The sequence below is a fragment of the Pseudorca crassidens genome, chromosome 7, assembly GCF_039906515.1.
Source record: "Pseudorca crassidens isolate mPseCra1 chromosome 7, mPseCra1.hap1, whole genome shotgun sequence".
Taxonomy (NCBI): Eukaryota; Metazoa; Chordata; class Mammalia; order Artiodactyla; family Delphinidae; genus Pseudorca; species Pseudorca crassidens.
Window position 1 is genome coordinate 9,154,865 of NC_090302.1, and position 14,807 is coordinate 9,169,671.

Sequence of the window (14,807 nt, forward strand, 5' to 3'; positions counted from 1 at the left end):
CTAATACCCCTCCTGACTTCCTGCCACTGAGGAGTCACCAAGCAGGGCACGTGGTTGATTCCGTGACACTCCCTGTGCCCCAGGGCAAGATGTTTCCTTTTATAAGTTATTATTATTATTACTATCATTACGGTTATTTTCATTTAAATCTTTGATGTCGGGGAGGCGTTTCTCTGCAGAAACAGAGCATGTCTGTGGGAGCGTGGCACCTCAATGACTGGCTTGAACTCTCGCCACGTGGGACGGCTGGACCAGTGGGCGGCCTGCTCCATCCTCCTCCAGGGGTCTGTGCTGCTCACTTATCAGGCTGACATCCCACAGGGAGGCTGCCGCCCTGCCCGCCCCTCCGGCTCCAGGCCTGCCGACTGGAACCAGACCTGGAGGGGTGGGCGGGCAGGGACAAGTGGGAGGGGGCCGGGCCCTCACCGCAGGCCCCTTTGCAGTTCAAAGTGACAGGCTCAGGCGGCTGTCCCCTTCAAAGGGCAGACAGAGCCTGCCCAGAGCTGCTGTACCGGCAGCCCAAGCCCAGGAGGCAGGACAGGAGTAAAGGCAGCCCTGGGAGAGCTGGCAGGGATCCCATCCATGGGCTGGGCCTGCTCCCCTGTCCCCTTGCCTAGAGCAGGAGGGCACACCCTGGCCGGCTGTATCTTGCAGCGTGACACTGGGAAAAGCACCTTCCCTCTGGGAACCGCCCTGCTGTCACTGGGTGTTTGCAAAGCACTCAGAAGGCACTCGGGGATGGTCATGCGTGATGCTGACAGTGCTGACGGTGAAGATGGTGAGTCAGTCTCTCTGAGAAACGCCGCCTCAAAGCCGGAACACCGGAGTGTGATTCTCCTCAGCTGCTCGCTAGCTGTGTGACCCAGGGCAGGTCACTTAAGTTCTCTGTGCCCTGGTTTCCCCATCGGCAAGGGGAGGCTAGGATGGGATGATGCCATGCCCGCTCAGTATGAGGCAGGTCACAGACAGGCTTCTCCCATCATGGCCAAAATATGCCCCACCTACTGCCAGGACAGCTGTTCAGCCCAAGTGAGACCCACCAAGAAGGTCGGTCCCAATGCTCCCCCGAGCCCGGGCCCCTCAAGGCTGAGGAACAGTCAAGTCTTGGCACCTATAGATGCTGGCTACATGCTGGTGCAGCTCCCCACTGGCTATGTGACCCTGGGTACGTGGTTTCACCTCTCTGAGCCCCAGTTCTGTCACCTGGAAATCTGGGTAAACAATAGAGCTTTTAAGAATTCTCACTAAGGTCTGGGGTGCCGAGGGCTTAGCCCTGAGCCTAGACGTAACATGTGCCCAGGACAGACGGTAGCTCTTATGGCTACCTGAAGCTGCGTGACCTTGGGGAAAACTGTTGCACCTCTCAGGTCAAGGCTGCGAAATGGGAAATGATGATAAGAATACCTGCCACGGGGCAGTGAGAAGATTCAATGAGCTGATCCCCCTGAAACCTTTACCACAGGCAGCATGCTATGAACACTGGCCTTTAATTATGAAGCATCCATTCAACAAACAACATTTAGCCTGGGGCCAGGCCACCACCAGGGCACAGAATGCAGCAAGGGGCCACAACCTGCCTCCCAAAGGGCTGCTGAACGTTTTCTCCTGACAGAATGCCTGGGCTCCAATCCCAGTTCCACTTGCTAGCTGTGTGACCTTGGGCAAGTTACTCATCTCCTCGGTGCCTCTTGCCTTATCTGAAAATGGAAATAATAACAGTACCCCTGTCATAGCTCTGGAAAGAATGTGAGGGGCTTAGAACAGCGCCTGAGGAACCACAACCCCTCAACAAGCATCAGCTGTGGTTATTACTGTTGCTGCCGCTATTGTGTGCTGTCTGGGCTGGGCCTGCCCGTCAGCAAGCCCCCTGCAGCCAGGCCCCCTTCTGCAGCTCACAAACTTGGGAAGTGTTAGCTCCTGAGAGGAGCTCCGAGTACCCTGCAGAACAGATGCTTCTGTGGGCTTCCTCCCTGGTCTGTTTCCCCAGCAGCTGGAACACTTAGGAAAAAAAGCTCCCAGCCTGCTGGGCTTGTCAAAGCAGGGCCAGATTTACTAGAACCAGGCTTGGACGGTAATTTTGCGGTCATAACAACTATTTTCTTTACATGCTGCTATAGAAAGGGGAACCCCCGGCTTTAAAAAAAAAAAAAAAAACCTAATTGAAGACACCATCGAGCGTAAATATGCTGGAGTTTTTAATAAAAACATGATGGAAGAAAACATTCAAAGCTCAATAATCAGAAGCAATTTGCGTTGTGAGGGGAGATGTGTCATTCCCCCCCCCCGCCCCCTTGGCTGTGCTCAGCGCGGGACTGGCTCTGGGGCTGGCAACTTTAGACCTATGGCAAAAATAATGAACAGCAGTGAGGCTCGGAGATAGCCTGAAAAATATCCTGGAAAAGAAAAACATATGCCAAAGAGTGTGGTGCAAAAGTCATATTTCATGCCTGACTTTAGAGAATGTTAATAAGGATTAGAACCATACTCCAACAGAACAACTATCAGTCAAGACGGGTAATTAATTCTGCTTCAGATCTCTGCTTGGGAAAATGAAAGCGGTAAGTGTTACTTCACAGCATAGAGATCCCACCGCACTAGAACAACTCAAAGAACTTCCAGAGCTGTGTCCTGATCCCAGCTGAAAGGAACCTGCCTGTCGCTGGCAGTCTCTCCTGATCCGCTGCGGTGTAGATTTGGGGATCTTTTCCGAATTGTAACAATATCAAACTCTTTTTTAATTTCAGGATTGGTTAATAAATACGATTAAGATAACACGTCCCAAACCACATGTCCTCTGTTCGGCCTCCAACATGTGGAGGACAGATGTGTCTTCCGTGCACAGATGACCCAGTCGGCTGCTCCCCCAAGGCAGGGACCCTGGGAGACGGAGCCCTGAGAGGTCCTGGCAGCCCAGTGGCCCTCTGTGGCCCTGGCCAGGCTGCTGGCCTCCCTGTGACCTGCTGTAGGGAAGAAGGGCCAAGCCCAGGGGGTCTGGGAGCCTGACACTAAGAGGATGGAGAGGTGGTGGAATGTGGCGCTGTGCTCACCTGGCTCTTGTCCCTCAGTGTCCCAATTGAGAAGATAAAATTCCCAAACCCACATGCTATACAGAAAGCTCGCAGAATCATTTCATCATGGAGGCCTGTTACCCCCTCTCAAGAACCAGAATCATAGGACCTTCCCCTCTCGGTGACCTCAGCCCAGGGGGACAGACTAGGTCACTGATAAAGTCAGAGTTTGGAAGAGGGTTCTAGAAAGAATTGTGGAGTTGCCACATAGACTCCTAACCTGGCAGAGGGCAGACTGAGGTTCCTGCTTCTGTTCCGCTACAACTAAGATTTGGGGCAAGTCCTGGCTACACCTGGGCCCCACTTTTCCCATTTCTACAAGGATCTTGAAGAGGCCTTCAGCTGGGACATTCTAAACCAGCCCAAGGTCCTGGTGGTGGGTGTGGCCCTGGTCCTCCGAGGTCCCTGGAGGACAAGGAGAAGCCAGGTCCTGGAGACCAGGGTAGGGAAGCCAGGGCCATGCTGCTATCCACAGCAGGACTCCAGCTCTGGGGGTGGGAGGCAGCAGGCTCAGAGCCAAGGCTGGTGTGGGTAAGCACCTCTCCCACCCCAACCAAACAGGGCCCTGCCCCCAGAGCAAGGCTCTGGGCCAAGGTAGGAGTGAGCCTCTGTCTTAGCTTTCCCTTGGAGCTAGGAGGGAGGAAGGAGTTAGCCCAGGCCAGGCAGAAGGGCTAAGGGTGCAGAGAGAGGAAGGGCATTCTGCATTAGTGGCAGAATGAGTGAGTGAGTGAGTGAATGTCAGAGAGAGAAGAAGGCTTCCCAAACCCATCACAGCAGGCGGGCAGAAGACAGGGCACCTCCTGGAGAGGAAAAAGGCTACTAAATGGTCCCTTGGGGAGGGGCACTATGACCTGGATGAGCCCCAGCTGCTGCAGGGCAGGGGTGGGGTAAATTCTGGCCTCTTGGAAGAGGCGGGAGGGTCTCCTTTCAAGATCACTCCCTTCTCCGAGGCTACTCAGGAGGTCAGGCTCCACCTGAGCTGGATGGGGTCAGGACTGCCTGGTGGAAGAACTGTGTCACTGGCCGCCTGGCCTTCTTTCAGCTGGGGCCCACTGGCCATCGACTGCTGCGTGTCTGGCCCCCTATTACCGCTCAGGCCCTGGCCTCCCTGTAAGACCCCAGGCCTCTCCCCTGCCGAGGAGCCCAGGCTAGCGGGCAGACGCTGCGAGCCCAAGGCTGGCCCGGCCCGGCTGATATGAACCATCTGCGTTGTCTTAGGCCGCCCCTCTGCCCACTGTCCCTCTGAACTCGGCCGGTTCCCGCGGGCCTTTTGATGCCTCGCAGGGTCACAGACCCCCGCACACAAATCACCGCCGCGGGGCTGGGGGTGGGGCGGAGGCGCTGAAACCTAATCCGCAAAGTTTGCTCTGCTGCCGCCGGCTCGCTCCTTCCCTCCTTCACTCGACCACCAACCCCCCTTTCCAAACTAGGCTTATTTTTCTTGCCAAAAAAACAAAGTTGGTATCAAGTGTTTCGAGGGAGAAAGTCTCTCCCCCGCCTGCCCCCGGCCTGGAAGGAAGGGCCAGAGATGCTGGCTGAGCCCAGGACTGCGGAGGGGGCTCCGGGAGAGCACGGGCGGGAGGTGAGCTCCGGATCCCCAGGTCCGTTGGTCCTCTTCCCAGCTCCGGCGGGTCCCCATGCCCTGCTTAAGAGCCTCAGACCCGACTGTTTTTGACCCTGCCCTGTCCCCCTGGTTGTCCCCTGCCCAGATGGGGCTCCCTCCTTGGGGCTCTCTGTCCCAGAGTGGCCAGAGAGGGAAGCATCACTTCCTGCCCCTTCTCCCTTCCCATAAAATAGCCCTTGCCTGTCGCTTTTACGAGGTGACACCCTGCTTTCAGCCCGATCCTCCCCACGCCCGGAGCCTGGGCTCGAGAGGGAGGAGACTGCGTGCAGTCAGGCATCTCTGGAGCGCTCCCAGGGCGCACTGGGGTCCCCGGGAGGCTGCCCCGGAGCATAGCCTAAGAGCTTTAAAAGGAGGCCAAGGAGTCGGGTGTATTAGAGACAAATTCCTACGAAGTCCCCCCTCCAACTCCGTGGACTCCGGGGCTTTGGGTCTGAGATCCTAGAAGCCGGGCGGGAGGTCGCCGGCCTGGTCCTCTGGAGGGGGTAGCGGAGCCCTGGGGGTGCGCGGGTTTCATTTGCTGGGTGTTGGTTTTGCTTTTGGTTTTTTCAGCCTGTGCAGCGACCCGGAGTCGTGCGCGGCGGCTTCTCGACACCCGCGTCTTCCCACGGTGCCCGGAGGCGAGTGCCAGCAACAAAGGTGCGCGCCTGCGGCGCCCGCTGTGGGGCTGGAGTTCTAGTTGTCGGAGCTGGCAGCCAGGGCTCGGGCAGGGAGGCGACCTTGAGGGCCTGGTTGGTAGACCTGCCTGGATCTGGGCGGCCCGAGCGCCGCAGTAAAGATCTGCACACTGTGGGACAGGGGTGGCGGCGGCGGCGGTGGCGAGAATAGAGGCGCCACTGGCCCAGCAGAGAAGCAGGTTTCTGCAGGGGTTGAACAAAGGAATTCGCCCTCGAAGAAAGGGGCCCAGCGAGCGGCCGGGAATGGTCAACTCGCAGGAGTACCAGCATGGCGACAGCAGTCCCAGGGATCCAACGAAATCCGCCCCGCCGAGGACCCCAGGCTGGCATCTCCATTCGACCTCTCCCTGCTTCTCAATCCTGCTTTAATGGGGATGGTGGGTGTGCACTACCCAGTGCCACTTCTCCTGGGAAAAGAGGTCAGATGGGGCCTGTGCTCTCCATCAGTGGAGGCAAAAAACCCCACCAACCTGTATCCTCTGTATCCTGAGTCCTCTGCCCCATTTTCCAGAAGCTGACAATTGAGGCTCCTCCAAAGCAATCCCTTCCCCCACCTTTGGTGCAACGCCTGGCGGCCCGGGAAACCCAAGCGCGATGGGAAATGAAAGGCACGGGGCGGGGGGGGGGGGGGGGCCAGGGTTAGAGCCCCCCTCCTCCCTGAGCCCTCGGAAGGGGTGGAGGGGACACGGTTGTAAGGTGCTCGGCTTCTTTTCTCTGCTTGACATGAATAAGGGGATTAGGACGGCAAGTTTCCGTCGTTCACTCCGTCGGACAAAGGGCCCCGCGGTTTGAGCGGCGCAGCCTCTGATTAAACGACAGAGCCCTGTCACTCAGCACCATCCTAGGTACTTGTGTTCGTGACATAATCTTATTAGAAGATAAAACCGGCGAAATCCTTTTCATAATGAAAAGTTACATTTAATGGCTGGACTCGCCCCCCACTCCCTCCCCGGACCCTGCTCGCCTCCCCCCCGTTGCTGTTGGATATGGCTCGCCTGTAATTGGCATTTAAAGCACCAAGTCCGGGAGAAAAACGGGGTTTAGGGTTTTTGTAATCCCCCTAAACTGTCTTTGTTCGAAATCTCCACAGATACAAGTCTGTTAAGAGTAAATATTTGTGGATTGATACAACCCCATTTCCCCCCTGCAAACCGAATCTGAAAAAAAATCCGCCCTCCCGCCGTGGTGCGGCGGGGGCGCCGGAGGGAGGGGGCTGGGTCGGCCCCAGTGTCCGCGCCGGGAACTCGGCTCTCCGGGCGCCTCGCCGCCTCCAGGAGTTGAGGGACTTTGCACATTTCTCAGGCGGGAAAAAGGTCTTAGACTCTTTTTTTCAATTTTCTATTCCCTCGATAAACAAACCTCCCGATCTCGCCGCTTTGGGGCCTGCCCGAGGGGGTCGATCGGAGGGCTTGGGGAGGGGCGAGGGCTTTGCTCAATTCCGAATGAAAATGCGAACTCTCTCCGCCAGCCTTGCTCCCTTCCAGAGCGTTTAAGTGGCTCGGAGGGAACTCCTGGGCCGCGGGAGGCCCCGCCCTGCAGAGCTCCCCGAGTCCAGCCCAAGAGAACACCCGCAGCCGCCAAGGGCCCCCGCAACGACAAAGAGCCCCGAAGGCTGCCTCGGGGGTCCCGGGCTCCCGGCTCCAGCCCAGCCCGTCCCGGGATCGGATTCCTTCATAAATCAGCGGCTGGGTGAAAGGGCTGCGCTTTAGAAAGGGCAGGACCGTGTGCGCGTATTAGAGCCCCCGGTTCCCAAATCCGGGCTAAACCCCTGGTGACACCGAAATTCATCAACCGCCGCTGGCGCCCGCGGCTCGACCAAGGAGCCCGGGAGCCAAGGAGCCTGTGCACGGCGCTGCCCCACTCGGGGGTGAAGGAGAACGAAGAGCAGGAACCCTCCGAGAGGTGGGCCTGGAGGAGAACGCGGGTGGAGACCGCCGAGAGCCCTCCCGCCCGCGCGCCGGAGGTGGGGGCGCTGAAGGAAGCTCCCTACCCGGAGAAAGGCAGTTATTCTAACCTTTTTCCTTCTCTGGCAAGGACTGGCCTTACTGGGGGCGTTCCGGCGGGAAAAGGGCAGTGATCCCCCCACCCCCTGCACACACACACACACACCCCCACCCTTCCACGCTGGGTGCTCTAGGGAGAATCACTACGACTGTCCAAAGTGGGAATCTGGGGCTTCCGGAAGTAAGGGGGTGGCTCCCATCCGCTTTGGCAGTTAGACCTGCTGCGGGTGGGGGGAGAATCTGCTACAGGAGTAACTTCGGATCTGAGGGAAGTGACTTAACTCCCTCAGCCTGTGTTTGCTCACCTACACATGGAGCTAGAGCAAAAAAGGTCAGTGCACATCCAGGCACTGGAGAAACACCCATTCCTTTCCTTCTAGGTGCACTGCTGTGGCTTGCCCCTCTGGGCTTAGTGAGGCTCTGCTCTGCCCGTTCACATCTACACCGGCCACGCTCAAGAATCTGTTGGGGAAAATTGGGGACTTACGTGCTTCAGGAGTGACGGGGGCCCATCCACAGGCTGCTGGCTGCCCGCCTCCAAGGACCAGTTTCTGACAGCCAGACCTGCCCCATTCCTTTTGCAAGGAAAAAATTCAAAAACACCAGCCTAGACCCGGGTGAGGAGCGAGAGGGTGGGCAAGGCTGCTCCAGGAGGCCTGTTGAGGAGGCTCCACTCTCTGGGCCTCCCACTCAGGGCAGACAATGCATTCCTGCCGGGCAGGGAGCCTCCGGCTTACTTCCCAGGCAGGCAGGAAGGAAACATACATTGACTGAATGGAACGAAGGCTGGCATCTTTGGGTTTGTTTCACTTTGCTCTGAGCAGCCCTGTGAGATTGGGATTATTCACCCCTGTTACACAGAGACAGAAACTGGAGCTTGGGAAGAGGCACCAGCTTTCCTAAATGCCCTTGGCCTGTGTCACTGGGAGCCAGAGACATTTTCAATCCAGATCTGTAATTGCAATCTTGCTGTTTCCTTTGAGAAAATGTGCCCCGCTCAGAGGGCCCTCCTTTTAGAGGAGGTGGCCCCAGAGCACCGTGGTCCTCTCCATCTCCACAGGCTCGGGCAACTCCAGGCCTGGGCGGGTGCCCACACCCAGCCAGCCCAGCAACTATGGCAATTCAGGAGTCACGTGACGACAGTCACTGAGTCTTGGAGGATAGCAGGAGGCGGGAGGGGGGAACAGCAGTCACACCCAGCTCCTCCCCTCTCACCATCGTCGCTGCTGCAGCACTGGCAGAGGCACCTGGGGGTGGGGAGGCACCTCTGGCAGCACGGTGTTCCAGCACGCTCACTCATCTTCCTGCACCTAGCCAGCTGCTCGGTGGTCTCCTGACTCCTGTCAGCCCTGGTGGGCACCTCTGATGCTCTGGGCAGCCTACAGGACCCTCCCCGCTGGCAACCAGCTCACAGTTCCCGAGGAAACCTCTTACAGCACGGCCGGCTAGGAAGCAGCAAACATCTTTGTTTCTTCTGGAACCAGATTCCAGGAACCGGGTTTTCCCCCCCCAGTTCACCAAGTGCCAGGCCAGCCAGGTGCTCCGCCATCAGCCGGCGCACTTGGTCCAGGTCTGGGCCTGGCTCCCAATTGGGACAAAGCCCCCTCCCCCCAGACCCCTATACTCCCCCACCTCCCTTCAGCGCTCCGGGGTCCACCAGGCAGGTCCAGCAGCTGCCCGTCAAGAAGCTGAACAGAAATGGATACAGGGACTTCCCTGGTGGCACAGTGGTTAAGACTCCATGCTCCCAATGCAGGGGGCCTGGGTTCGATCCCTGGCCGGGGAACTAGATACCACATGCATGCCACAACTAAGACCCGGTGCAACCAAATAAATAAATAAATATTAAAACAACAAAAAAGAAATGGATACAATATTGCCCCAGAAATAACAAAGGAAGGGCCCACGCAGGAATTTATTTGTACTGATCAGGCCGGGGAAAGGTAAAGGGCAGCGAGGAAGTGCTGTCAGCCAGGCCTGAAACTCAAGAAAGTTGCCATTCGGAGCACAGTGGCCCCTTATACCCCTCCACTGCCAACACTGCAGTAGTTAAAGCAAACACGGGCCCTTCACGGCCCTGTCAGTTACACCTTCCCCCCGAAAATTACACAAACTTTGAAAGATTTTTCTGAGAGAAGATGGATGCTTCAGGCAACTTGAGGTCAAGGCTAGGCTGTTTAAAGTATATTATTAACAAATAAACATTTACTGCACACACAAAAAAAAAAGAGAAAAAAAAAAGGAGAAAAACTCTATAGGCCACCGGGGAACCAAATCATGTTGCTTTTGGCTTCAAATGACAGGAGACATTTATGACATGAATGGAGAACACCAGCCGGTTGATGAAATGGCAAACGTCTGCCACTTCGCTTCCTCTGCCTTCGTGAATCAACTTTTTCAAATATGGTTTTCAGCCTTGCCTTCCCCTCAATACCACCGCCTCCCCACTTCTGACTGCAGTGGCAATAAATGTATATAATTTTGGTTTTGCTCTCTGCTGCCATCAGCACAGAATCTGGGGGTTGGAGAGGGCTGGGTCAGCCAGAGAGCCAAGGGCCTTGGGTCCTCCTGCACCCTCAACTGAATGACAGCTCACAGGAGCTCCCTGGATGAGTGGACCACCCCTCTCTTCTTCCCTCCCCTGAAGCTGGGGCCTGACTGTGGCGTCCAACAAATTGGAAGTTATAACTCACGTCATTGAGAGTATCTTCCGTCTCTCCGTCTAACTAATGCCAAAGTAGGACTGGGTGGTTGTGAGTGTGTGTGTTTTCCCTTTTCTGTTTTAAAAACCTCACAGCTGCAGGGTAGAGGAAGTTCCTTGGGGAAGCACTGCCAGCTTTCATGGACCAAAAATACCTCCTTGGGCTGGAGGAGCCTCCTGACTGCCCAGACTGATGTCTCTCACCTGAAAAACATACAAATCCTTGGATCTCTCCCTCACACACCCCCTCTTCTGACTCTCCCCTGCAGCCTCGGAGATGTCGGTTGAGCTTTATTTTCTGTCATTTGAGTCACAAAAACAAATGAGCATGAACAGTTTTCCAAATATTAAATTATACTATTGTGTGCTTTTCCACGTTATATGCAGACCAGGTAGATTCCAATTGTTCCCCAGTGGAAGGATCTTTGCTTTAGTCCAACCTCCAACCCCCAAGGAGAAACAGGTCAGCACACCAGGCCCACCCTGCTGCCTGCCCTTCCTGCAAATGCACAGTGGGCATTTGTTTTCACTCATGTAATCAGAAGCTTTTCTGCCTCTCTCGAAGTGCAGGAGAGGATACTGGATCCCATGAAGTGTGAAACATTTACTGAAACCTCCCCACCCCCACCCAGGTACCTCGTGTAATCCTCACAACCACCCTGAGAAATATCATCACCCCCACTTTGCTGATGGAGAACATGGGGCTCAGAGATGGGCAGCCACTTGACTAAGATCACACAGCTACTGAGTGCTGGGCTGTGAACCCAGGTCTGTCTCACACTGTCCCACTCAGGAAAAGGGAATGGTTTTCCCAGGGTATCCCTCATCTTCCCTGCACAGAGGCTTATGACAAGCCTAGCATGCCAGCTGCCCCTCTCTTTGGCAGGGAACCCATGGGCAGTTTGGTGTGTGGCCTTGGAGACAAGGCATTCCTTGCCACGCTGATGGTGATAAAGTAACAACAATAATTTCCAGAGTATTAACAACATGCCAGGCAAGATGCCAGGTCCTTTGGGGCATGTTATCTCCAATCCTTATAAGAATACTTTCCCCCGGGTGGCTATGTCCCCCATTTTACAGAAGAGGCTCAGGTAGGTGTCAAGGCTCTGTGGTCCTAAGCCTGGCTCCAATGGGCAGACAGGAGGGAGCTGAGGGTCACCAATCACATACCCCAGAGGAGATCCTCACAGCCTGCTTCCCCCACTCGAGAAAAACCCAGCAAACAAATTAGGCTATACCAGCCCAGAGCCTAGGGAATACAGGGTGAGCCGCGAGTCAGCTGTGAATAATGTCTCTGTTCAGCAGCGGAGAACTGCAACCTCAGGAAGGCCTTTGGTTACCTTTCCGCCTACAGCCAAGGTGCTAGGGTTAAATGCAGAGGTGCCCTCCCAGGAGCCAGAGGGTCCCCAGACTTGGGCTGGCAGAGTGAGCCTTTCAGCCCTTAGATCTCCAGGAAGAGCACTACGGAGGCCTTTTAATAAGGGAAAGCGCTGGCTCTTCCTTCCAAGAACATCCACTTCCAGGACAGGCCCTCTGGCCCAGACTGTGGGCAGGGGTGTCTGCAGCTCCGAATTGGTCTGATGGGGGCCATGCCAGCTGGGGTACCCACTGGAGGAGGGGATGCTGCTGGTAACTGGCACCCTACAGCAGGGCCTAAGGGAGGTCTCCCAAACTGGAAGAAGCAGCAGGCAGAAAAGGCTGGGGCCTGACTTTGCTCTACCCGTGCGCCACACCCGCCGCTCTGAGGAGAGGTGAGCCTCCCAGGAAGGCCTTTCCCGGTGTAAACACTTCCCAGGAAAGGAATGTGCTGGAAAGAGCTGGTTGGGCCACTGGAGCCGCAGCCAGCTGGGGTAAATTTAAAAGAAGAAAAAAAAAAATCACCGCAGGACTCAGACGGCTTTTTGTGAAACTCAATCAAAGCTTCGCTGCCCCACTCCTGCTGCAGTGGGCGCATCCTACCTGGGCAGGCGAGGCCCAGGGGACCGGCGCGGGCTCGGCGGCAGAGAGGCGAGGCCGCCCGGGAAGGCCCGGTGGCAGAAGCGCACCGCCAGCCCGGGACGCCGAGGTAGGCGCAGGGCGCACGCAGGCTCCGGCTCGCACACCGACGAGGCTCGGGTCGTCAGACCTGGGAGCTGTCTTACAAGCGATTAGGCTCCATTCTGTGACAGATTTTTGGACTCTCCACCGACCCTCCCCCCTTCCGGAGCCTCCTCCCGGAATTCGCCACCTCCTCGGGATAGAAAGATAGAAACCCTTTCCAGACAAGCGACAGACGGCAGGAAAAGAGAGTTACATAATTCTATTTGGCCAAGCGGCAAAGAAAAAAAATTGAGGAGAGGGATTTATGTTGTCATTTTTTAAAAATGCGTTCTCCGGTGAAGGAAGGAGAGAGGTGTTCGTGATTTTGCGTTTGGAGGCCGCGTTTCCTCCCGGTTTCTAACCGGGTTTTCTGTCCGAGAAGGAGCTTGGGCTGCCGAGGGGCCAGAGGCTCGGGCATAGGAGAACTATCCGATGATTTTTTTTTTTCCCCCTGAAGGAGCCCCCGAAAAACACGTACTGAGAAAAAGGAGACTTCGAGTTATGCGTGAAAATGCACAAATGCCGTGGTGGCCTGCGCTCCGCTTTGCAGGTCCAGGACGTGCGGGTGGATTTTATCAAACGCTATTAAATGCACCCAAACGTCAATTAATCACCCCGTGGTGCATAAAATAACGCTGTGCCTCTGGGTCTGTGTCCCGGATCTCTAAAACAAATCGAAAGGAGGAAGAGGCGCTTAATAAAAATAGCAATCTCCTTCCAAGGACCGAGCCCGGCAACTCCTATCGAGACGAAGAAACATTTTTCAAAAGTTATGGCGGGGGTGTGTGTTAATTTCCCAATACCGCTGACGCACAGACTCCACAAAATTGAGAAGGCACGTTCCTGCGCCCACTTGCCTGGATTCTCGTCTGAAAAGCATTTACGCACAGATGCAATAAATATGCATCTGCGATCCTCAAAGAAAAAAATAAATCGTGAAATACATTTTTACTGTGCAAAGAACATCGCTTCCCAGTGAGCCCCCGCCTGTGTCTCTGCGCTGGCTCTCCCAGAGAAAAGCTGATGCGAGATCCGACTGGGCATTTGTCCCCAGAATTGTCTTGATAACAACAATCCCCCTTCAGCCCCCAACTGGCCAGCCTAGTGCAGATACCTAATTGGCATTATTGGAAGAAAGGGGGGGGCGCGAAAGAGGAAGGCACCGTGAGAGGCATGAATAATGCCCGCCTGCTGCCCTCGGGACCTAGACTCGAGCTGGAGATTCGCCCTGAACCAAAATTCACCCGCCAGCACACCCCTAACTGCACTGAGGGAGAAAGCTCTTAGGCGCCCTTTTTTCTTTTTTAAACAAACATATTTTCGGCAAAGCAATCGCTGTTTAATGTTTAATTGTTTTGTAAAATGAGGGAGTTGGCCATTCAGCTTTAAGGGATCATCTAGCTCAACATTTGTGACTTTACAATTCTGTGCTCTGAAGAACCAGGGGGCATCCTCTCCTTGTTTTAAGGAAAAGCTCTGTAAATGACTGAGGGGTGGGGAGGAGAGAGTGAGCAGATATGTACAAGAGGCTGGAAAGAGTCTTTACAAAATGTAAAAAAAAATTTTTTTCAAAAATTTGCACAAATGACTCGGAGGCCCATTTCCAGTTTTCTGGGCCTCCAGCCCGCACGTGTTAAGTGATCCAGGCTGAGCTGTGCGGGGAGTGGCACTGCCACAACCGCGCTCGGGGTCAGGCAAGCAGAGCAAGGCGAGGGGTGCAGGACAGCAGGATGTGTGTGGACTTAAGGCCGGGGAGCCCTGCTGAGGCGCCAGCCCCAGGCCTCCAACCACATCTACCCCAACTACTTTCATCACTTTACGCTGCTGTACGCCTGCCTGTGGCAGAGCTGACCGGTGGCCTCACTTTCTCCTGGAAGCAGAATCATGTCAGTCCGGGGCACAGCACAAACACGAGCAGTGGCAGTGTGCCTAACCTGGGGTGGTCCAGAAGGGGAGGTCTCTGGGACCACAGAAGAGCTGACTCTGAACAGGGTCCCAGTTCCTGCTCTCACTGCCCCCCAGCTGGCAGGAAGTACAAGGCAGAAAAAGCAGCTCCTGCTGAGCCCCCAGAGCAGGGGAGCACCGTCAGAATAGGTGCTAGCGTAGGGCGCACACGGAGACTTCTGAAGGAGAACCCGACGCCCTCTCAAGGGCTCTGGCCTGCAGTCCCACCTATTTCCAGGTCTCGGCCAAGCTGCTCCACTTCCCATCAGGGCCTGGATTTAGGGACAGTCCCTGGGCAGAGCAGGTAGGCTGCACTTAACTACCAAGCACTGGCAGCCCAGCCTTTTCCCAGAGGCTTGGGCACACACAGCCCCCCTCTGAGGCCCAAACCACTCGAGCAGCCTACCCACCCTACAGCCCCATCTGAAACGGTTTTCTGGGCTTCGCTAGAAAGTTCTCACAGGCACCCGCTTGTCTCCAAATTGCTGCCCTGGGCATCCCCACACCCCTCTTCCTCGTGTTGCTCCTCTCTGCCTCCCTCTTAATCACACTGTCAGGCACAAAACTCAGAGTGTCAAAAGAAAAAGGAAAAAACCAAAACCTGGATCTACTCTTATCTGCCAGGAGCCCCCTGCCAGACAAACCCACAGTCTCAGCTAAACGCAAAAGTCAGTAGGTAGGGCTCAGCCCAGTTTCTGGCCTCAACGCTGAGGC

The 14,807-nt window shown here is 55.7% G+C and overlaps 1 protein-coding gene across 2 annotated transcripts in view; it reads right to left on the minus strand.

The window, feature by feature from the left end:
* LMX1B (LIM homeobox transcription factor 1 beta) overlaps positions 1 to 14,807 on the minus strand; it is an 83,519-nt gene that overhangs the window by 66,724 nt on the left and 1,988 nt on the right. The gene's annotated exons all lie outside the window — the stretch shown is intronic.